General features: G+C 41.7%; 1 pseudogene; it reads right to left on the minus strand.

Annotated features, from left to right (window-relative positions):
- Window positions 1–2,182: 2,182 nt before the first annotated feature.
- On the minus strand, window positions 2,183–2,574 carry LOC103272695 (annotated as a pseudogene).
- Between the last annotated feature and the right edge of the window lie 6,539 nt (window positions 2,575–9,113).

The raw sequence follows: 9,113 nt of genomic DNA on the forward strand, positions 1-9,113 counted from the left end.
CGCGGCCAGGGTCGCGGACAGCTCGGGGACGCCGGGCGGGGGCGCCCCCACGCGTCGCGGCGCTGCCCGGCCGGCCCGGTGCTGGCGCTCCCGGGTCAGCACTCGCGCCTTCCCGGCTCCGCGGAACTCACGGCACTCACCGGCATGCTCCCCGCTCGCCCACGGGGCGCTTCCCAAGCACCCTGCGCTGCGCTGGCTTGGTCCTCCAGGCAGACCTTACCCAAGGAGCAAGGGCGGCACGACCCGAGGAACGACTGGCTCCCGCCGTGCCCCGCGCTGAAGTCGGCCTTTCCTCGCCTCCGCTTTTGTTCCTCTAGTGTCTCGGCAGGGGTCGGGATCAGGAAGACTAGCATTCTACAGTGTGGAAATGGGGCTCACGGATATGGCTGTGTTGAGCCAACTCGTGCCACCTTGTACTCATGCAGCTCACAGGGTTAGGCTGGAGAAGCCCGGCATGGGGGCTGGCAGACAGTTCCCATTTCACCCAGGAACAACTGTTTTCTGAATCCCACTCTCACCTCTTGCCGAAGAGTGACTCGGGCAGTCCCGGAGAGGACCTGACTATATTCCCCTAGGGGCACAACAGAACACCCATAGTAGATGCCATCACGGCATCCAAACCCAGCTCAAGTGCCCAACTAACTCCTCCCAGGAGAGCACCTCCCTGAAAGAGCAAGGTAAGGCAGAGGGAAATTTTCCAGAAAGAAACCTGCTCTGGGCTAAAACAGTGCTTAAGGGCAAAACCAGTACAAGATCTGAATGGAAATGTCTAGACAGGACTCACCTTAGACCTCCTCCTCAGCACACTGAGCCTCCCTCTCCAGGGAAGAGGGCTCTCCCCAGTGCACTCTGCTCCCTCCCCTGCCTGGCCCCACAGTTCCCTCTGGGGTCCTGCTCTGTTTCTGGAACACTCATATCTGTGTCTCTGCTGAACTGGGTAGTGTCAAATCCACCACTTCTTTAGCCTTTTAAGAAGTGTTCTGCATGCAGAAAGGAAAACTGCCCACCTCACAGCACGTGTGGTTCAGCCACAGGAAGCCTGCTGGCCCGTATCAAAAGCCAGACAGCCGAGGGCCTCATCTCTTTCCTTTCTGCCTCTTCTTCCTCTCTCAGGACTTGCTTTCCTGGGAACCATCTCTCTCCCCAAGTCATCTCGCTGCTCTGGTCCTTGCCACTGGTTCTGCTCAAGGCCACTCTTCTCTCATTTCCAAGTGCCTCCTCATGCAGCTACTCAAATTACCCTTCTAAAACAAAATCTGATCTTGACATTCCTGCTTAAAAACTTTCAGGACATCCCATCACCTACAGGAATGAGACCAAATTTCTCAGTAGCTAGAAAAAAGACCTGAAACCACGTCTACAGCTGAATCTCTTTCTGCCCAAGCTTCTGAACAGCTCTTTAATTTTCAAGAATGTGTGCTTTTCTACACTGTCATGTTTCTGCCTCCACTTTCCTCATCCCAGGTTTTTCCCAGTGAGCTCAAATTTTGAGAGCCAGCTGAACTATTTCTCTGCTCTTAGGTAATCTTCACTGCATTTTCTGAGGCACTGTATAAATGCTTTATCACACAGACTTACCACAATGAATTGATACTAGTTATCCATCAGTCTATCTCCTGGCCCCTGTGGGGTAGGAGGTTGGAGGGATTCTTGTGTCCTGTCCTAACTTAGAAGCACCCATCCATATTGGCTACCTGAATGAATGAAGGAAATGCAGCATGACACAGCAGTGTTAACCTAATGTTTTTTATGTTTTCTCACATAAAAAATGTTTGTGTGGCACACAGGGGTAAACCAGAAGGGATCTGGATGGTCTACATGTGGAAAATATTTGCTGAAAATATTAATCTTTTATTAAATATATTATAATATTCTTTTATATAATTATAAATATATAATTATAAGGAATACTTTTTTTTTCTTCACTTGAAAAGTTTTTAGTTGATTAAGCCGGTCATGAAAAATCCAAACAGTAGCCACAAATATCATTACTGCATCATCTTTAGTCCTTTGCTTGTTATCCAATCTCCAGCTCACTTCTTTTTTTTTTTTTTTTTTTTTTTTTTTTTGAATTGGAGTCTCACTCTGTCGCCCAAACTAAAGTGCAGTGGCTGCTCCCGGCCACCGCAGCCTCGGCCTGCTGGGCTCCGGCGATCCTTCCACCTCAGCCTTCCGATCCAGCTCACTTCTTGCCAGCATCAACATTGGCCTTTTCAGTGCCCCTGACTTTCTTCATTCTGTTCTTGTGTTCCTTTTGCTGCTTCCTTGAGGTCTTTTTCTTCTCATACAGGCCATGTCTTGCAAGTCTATGTTTGGGTTCATTTTTCTTTGCATAATCCAAGGAATCATAAATCATACCAAAGCCAGTTGTCTTGCTGCCACCAAATGAGTTCTGAATCCAAATACAAAGATGACATCCGGTGTTGTCTTGTACATTTTGGCTAGTTTTTCCTGAATTTCTGTCTTAGGTACTGTTGCCCTCCCGGGGTGAAGGACATCAATGACCATTTGTTTTCACTGAAGCAGACAGTTGGTCATGAATTTCCTGGTCCAAGTAGTTACTGTGTCGTTCATGATGGCTGCCAATTCTCAGGCAGTCAGGGAGGAAAAGAGCAGGAGTACTGTTAAATGTATTAAAGAAATTAGTAAGTTTGTGTAAAACTTCCAAATAAAACATCTCACCTTTTGAGATGAAAACTTGTGACTGCTTCTATGAGCATATCAGGTTTTATGCCCAGAAGGCTATAATAGAAGCTCAGGACAGCTGGGACAGCTTGGATATCACCATCACTGAGACAGCTTCCTTCCCCTACCCCCCACTTTATTGATGTGTAACTGACAAATAAAAATTATATATATTTAAGTGTATAGTATGTTGTTTTAATATATGTATACCTTGTGAAATGGTTGCCATGATCAAGCTAATATATCCATGACATCAGAGTTATCTTTTTTTTTTTTTTTGGTGGTGAGAACATTTAAGATCTACTCTCCATTATTGTTAATGATAGTCACCATGCTGTACATTAGATCTCCAGAACTTATTCATCCTGCCTAAGTGAAACTTTGTACCCTTTGACCAACATCTCCCAGTTTCCCCCACCCCACAGTCCCTGGTAATGACCACTGTACACTCTGCTCCTATGAGTTCAACTTTTTTAGAGTCCACATGTGAGATCATGCAGTATTTATCTTTCTGTGCCTGGTTTATTTCACTTAGCATTATGTCCTCTAGGTTCATCCATGTTTTGGCAAATGACAGAATTTCCTTCTTTTTTTAAAACTGACTAGTATTACAGTGTATATATATGCCACATTTTCTTTACATTCTTCCATCCTTGTACGGTTTTTTGCTGTATCCTGTAAATTTTGGTGTGTTGTTTCCATTTTCATTTGTCTCAAGATATTTTCTGACTTCACTTTTGATTCCTTCTTTGACTCAGGTTATTCAGGAGTGTGTTTAATTTCTAAATATTTGTGAATTTTTCAACTTTCCTCATGTTATTGATTTCTTTTTTGTTTGTTTCTTTTGTTTTTGTTTTTTTTGAGTTGGAGTCTCACTCTGTCGCCCTGACTGGAGTGCAGTGACCGTTCCCGGCCACCGCAGCCTCGACCTGCTGGGCTCCGGCGATCCTTCCGCCTCAGCCTTCCAAGTAGCCGGAATTACAGGCATGTGCTACCGCGCCCGGCTGATTTTTTTTGATTTATTGTAGAGATGAGGTCTTGCTGCCCAGGCGGGTCTCGAACCCGCGGACTCAGGCAATCCACTCACCTCAGCCTCCCAAAGGCGTGGGATTACAGGCTGAGCCACCAAGCCCGGCTATGTTATTGATTTCTAATTTCATACTATTATGGTTAGAAAAGATACTTGATATAATTTCACTCTTCTTAAATTTGTTAAAACTTGTTTTGTGGCCAAATATATGATCCATCCTGGATAATGTTCTGTGCACACTTGAACGTATATTCTGCTGCTGTTGGCTAGAATGTTCTGTATATGTCTGTTACGTCCACTTGGTCTATAGTGTTGTTCAAGTCTACTGTTTCCTTATTGATTTTCTGTGTGGATGATCTATCCACTGTTGAAAAGGGGATATTGAAGTCCCCTGCTATTATGGTATTGCTGTCTATTTCTCCCCTGAGTTCTGTTAATATTTGTTAAATATACAGGAGGTACCAAAAAATGTATACACATTTTAAGCATGATGTTTGCTCAAAATAGGGCATTACTCAAATGAATGGTAGAGTCACCATGTGATAGGCAGGACAGTCAAAGAAAATGGTAGAAGCACGGTTGAGCAAACATCATACTACACATTACTACCATAATTTAATTCAACTTCAAAAAATAATACATAGATAACATCTCTTAGTATGAACACATTTTTTGGTACCCCTTTGTATTTAGGTACTCTGATGTTGGGTGCATATACATTTGTAACTGTCATATCCTCTTGATGAATTTACTCCTTTACCACTATATAATGACTTTGTCTCTTATGAAATTTTTCTTTGTTTCTGAAGTCATTTTGTCTGATATACCACTTTTGCCCTTTTTTGGTTACATTTGCATGGAATATATTTTTCCATTCCTTCACTTTCAGCCTATGTGTTAAAGCTAAGATGAGTCTCTTACGGGTAGCATATAGTTGGTTCTTGGTTTTTTGCTTTGTTTCTTAATCTATTCATCCCTTGTATCTTTTGCCTGGATAATGTAATCCATTTATATTTAAAGTAATTATTGATAGGTAAGGACTTACTATTGCCATTTTAAAAAATTGCTTACTAGCTATTTTGTAGTTCCTTTGTTGCTTTTTTCCTCTCTTGCTAACTTCCTTTCTGATGTGATGACTTTTTTGTAGTGGTATGCTTTGATTCCTTTCTCTTTTGTGTATTTACTACAGGTTTTGCTTTGTGATTACCATGATGCTTATATAAAATATAACAGCTGATAAAAACTTAACTTTGGCCACTTACTGAAATTCTACACTTGCTTTTCTCCCTCTCCACACACATTTTATATTATTGATATCACAATTTACATATTTTATATATTGTGTATCCATTAACAAATTATTGAGCTATACTTGTTTTTAATACCTTTGTCTTTTAACTTTTATACTAGAGTTAAAAATGAGCCGGGTTCGGTGGCTTAGCCTGTAATCCCGCGCCTTTGGGAGGCTGAAGTAAGTGGATTGCCTGAGCCCACGGGTTCGAGACCCGCCTGGGGCAGTGAGACCTCATCTCTACAATAAATCAAAAAATTAGTCGGGCGTGGTAGCGCATGCCTGTAATTCCGGCTACGCGGAAGGCTGAGAAGGAAGATCGCCGGAGCCCAGCAGGTCGAGGCTGCGGTGGCCAGAAGCGGCCACTGCACTCCAGTCTGGGTAACAGAGTGAGACTCCAACTCAAAAAAAAAAAAAAAAAAAAAAAAGATTTACATACCATACTGTAGTATTAGAGTATTCTGAATTTATTTATATTTTTGCCTTCACAGTAAGTTTTCTACTTTTATATGTTTTCATCTTGTTAGTTTGCATCCTTTCATTTTAACTCAAAGAACTCCTTTTAGCATTTCTTGTAACATAGGTTTAGTGATGATGAACTTGTATAATTTTGTCTGGGAAATTTTTTATCTTTCCTTCATTTCTGTAGAATAGAGTTGCCTGGCATAATACTCTTGATTGACAGGTTTTTTTCTTTTAGCACATTGAATATATCATCCCATTCCCTTCTGGCCTGTAAAGACTATGCAGATAAATCTACTAATGATCTTATGGAGTTTCCTTTGTGTAAAAAATTGCTTTTCACTTGCAGCTTTCAAAATTTCCTCTTTGTCTTTGAGTTTTGAGAGTTTGATTATAATGTATCTTCCTATAGATCTCTTTATATTTAGTCTATTTATGATCTCTTTAAATAGGCTTTCTGCCTCCTTTTGTCTCTCTGCTCCTTCTGAGAGTCTTATAATGCCTATCATGGTTTGCTTGATGATATTCCATAGATGATATAGGCTGTTTTTCACCACGAGCACGGTGAGTGTGCTATCAAGATGAGAGGCAGACATGCCCCAGGGAAGACTAAGGCAAGGCCAGTGGCAGGCCCTGCTTAACAGGGACTGAAGTCTCCCTGAAGGAGGCGTTCAAGATGCTGAGCTTCAGAGTTCAAGAAAACACCTCATGCTTAGAAAGCATAAAAACATTAAATCATTAGAGAGAAAGAAAAGGGGAAATCAGAACCTGATAACTTAACATGAAGAAAAGAAACTCAGTTTATCTCCACTGATCAAAAAGCAAGATTTCTAGCAGTATGGTGCACTAAATGGTGAGGAAGGAAGATTTATGTTCAATTACTAGTGTTGATAATGAATAGAATGTAAATTCATTATTAAGCTTGCTCTGTATTCCAGACATTGTGCTAGGCCTACGGATATGAGAATGACAAGAGTCCACATGCCTATTCAATTCAATTCAGCAAACATGACTGGGTGTGGAGGAGTAGACCTTTCCATTCCCACAGGAGCCCAGAGAGAGGAGATTGGCCATGCCCCAGACCGTGTCAGACTTTCAGCTGAAACACTCTTGATTCGTTTCCTAGTTGATTCATGTTTGAAAGCTCAGTTTCCTCAAAGCATTCTCTTTGATTAGAAGGAACAGGCAGTGGCCATGAGCAATAATAGCAGAGTCATCCTAAATGGAATGTATCTTTTATTCCCACTGGGTCAGGAGAAGTGGCAAGGAATGTAAGAGACCTAGATCTCATCACTAAACCAAGAGGCCCATAGAAATGGTCTAAGATTGGACATTAGCCTCATAGTACTCATCTTATTTAGAATTGTAGGGAACTGCCAGAAGAAATTGGTAAAACAGGATAAAATGGTAGAGGAAAGAGACAGACAAGCTGAAGAGATGAAGCTAGGCCTAGCTGTTTATTGTTCTATACCTTTCAGAATCTATTGACTCTTAAAACTATAGGCATGTATTTTTTAAATAAATAGTAAGAAACTTCACATAAAAAAAGAGAGAAGGCCGTGCTTAGGTCAGATAATGACTTTTTAGTGGTAGAATTTTAAACACTGTGGTACCTGAATTAGAGACATATTTGGAGGAGAGGATCTTTGCAAGTGTCCTGAAATAATGAGACAACCACCAGTAAACAAGGATGGGCCTACTTAAACTACCTCTATAAAACAGGTTGGGAAATTTTCTTGCTTCTAAGACCCCTTAGCTATGTTTCCCGTATCTTTCTTGCTTTTTCCTCTATATGTGCAGCAAGGATGGCAGTCACTGGAAGAGTACTCAAATGTCTTTGGGGAGTAATTAGATCCTAACTGAAGTGGAGCTTGAATACAGGCTTGAATTGAATTCAGGGACTTGTATTTCTTTCAGCGAAGTGTTCCTCTGCAGCCAAGATCCACTCTGGGGCTAACTGGCTGCCTGATCACATCAGTTGAAAATTCCTCTTGCCTTTAAACTTATAGGTATGAGTAATTTGAGGTCAGGTAAATATAACTAGAAAACTGACCCATCAACTGTTAGGAGTCATTCCTGCAGCTAAGCTAGTGCAGATCAATGTGATAAGCAAGTCAGAAAATTTGTATGAGGTTTTCAGAAGGTTCCATAGTCTTCAGTTTAGTTGTGATTTGGTAAAAATGTGTCTTAAATAAAGGGGCTATGCTTTAAATCTCCCTCTGGGCCTGTATTTGATGATTTACGAAGACAGGGTGCTTTTATTTTAAACAATGCGCTAATAGCTTGGTGGGAGAATGAGAATTACTCATACCCTCTTTACCAAGCTGACATAGTTAGGACATTTGTCCTCTACAAATCTCATGCCAAACTTGATCCCTATTTGCATCCATTGAAATACAGAGAGGGGGAAAAATTTTGATCCCCAATGTTGGCGGTAGGGCCTGGGGGGAGGTGCCTAGGTCATGGGGGCAGATCCCTCGTGAATGGCTTGGTGCCCTCTTGACAGTAATGACTGAGTGTTTGCTCTATCAGTTCCCATGCAGAACTGATGACAAAGAACCTGGAGCCTCCCTCCACGCTCTCCTTTCCTTCCTCTCCCCTGTGCTGCCCACTCTCCTTTGCCTTCTGCCATGAGTGGAAGCTCACTGGAAGCAGATGTTAGAGCCAAGTTTCCTGTACAGCATGCAGAACCATGCACCAAATAAATCTTTCTTTATAAATTCCTCAGTCTCAGGTATTCCTGTATAGCAGAACAAACAGACTAAGGTACACACTTCAGTGGTCTTGCCACAGTTGCCCATCTATTCCACCCAACTTGGAGTCTGGAAAGGATGGCCATGGATGGTGAGGTTCAGGCAGCTGAATCTACCCTACCTACCAGTCATTGACAGTTGATAAAACCAGCTCCCCCTCACGGCCTACACTAAAGACCACAGCACAGGACCTAGGTCATGGGTCCTGGGATCCTCCAGGTAGCTACTCCTTTCCAGTTAGCTTGGTTTTAACACCTGTGGTTGAGATCATTAGCTTTTAACTCTTATAATTGAAATATTTTCTAAAAATAGACTTGCATAACTTAATAATAAATGAATTTATATTTTCCTTTAATGTCACTCAAGATAACCTTTCTGAGCATCAGTTATGATTCCACAGTGAATAGTGGCCTAGTCAAAAAATGCATGGAATTTGAACTTTGAAGCTCCAGGTTGAAATTTCAACTCCAAACTTACTATTCTGGGACTCTCTGAAAGTAGTTTCTTAAACCCCAGTTTTCCTACTGTGACTCCACAGGGTTAATGTAGGGGTTAATGGGTAAACTGTTAGAATGTAGGCACCACAGAGGCAGAGGTTTTTAACTTGTTTGGTTCATCAGTGAATCCTTAGAACCTAGGTTATGCCTGGCACATAGGAGACATTCAATAAATAATTTTTGTTAAATAAGTAGTTACAAAGATGCATTAGGAACTGTGAATCAGTGTGCAAATGCTTGTGACTACTCAAATGATTGGAAAGCACAGCAAATGAATATGAATATGTAATAAGTTTAGGACTCATATCAGAAGCTAGAGGAAGGAGGGAACTACAAAATCTTTCTCAGCTTATTTTGTTGAGTTGCTAGTTTCCTCTACAAATGGGATTTGATTC

This window comes from Carlito syrichta, unplaced genomic scaffold (assembly GCF_000164805.1).
Source record: "Carlito syrichta isolate Samal-C Ts95f unplaced genomic scaffold, Tarsius_syrichta-2.0.1 Scaffold313176, whole genome shotgun sequence".
NCBI lineage: Eukaryota > Metazoa > Chordata > Mammalia > Primates > Tarsiidae > Carlito > Carlito syrichta.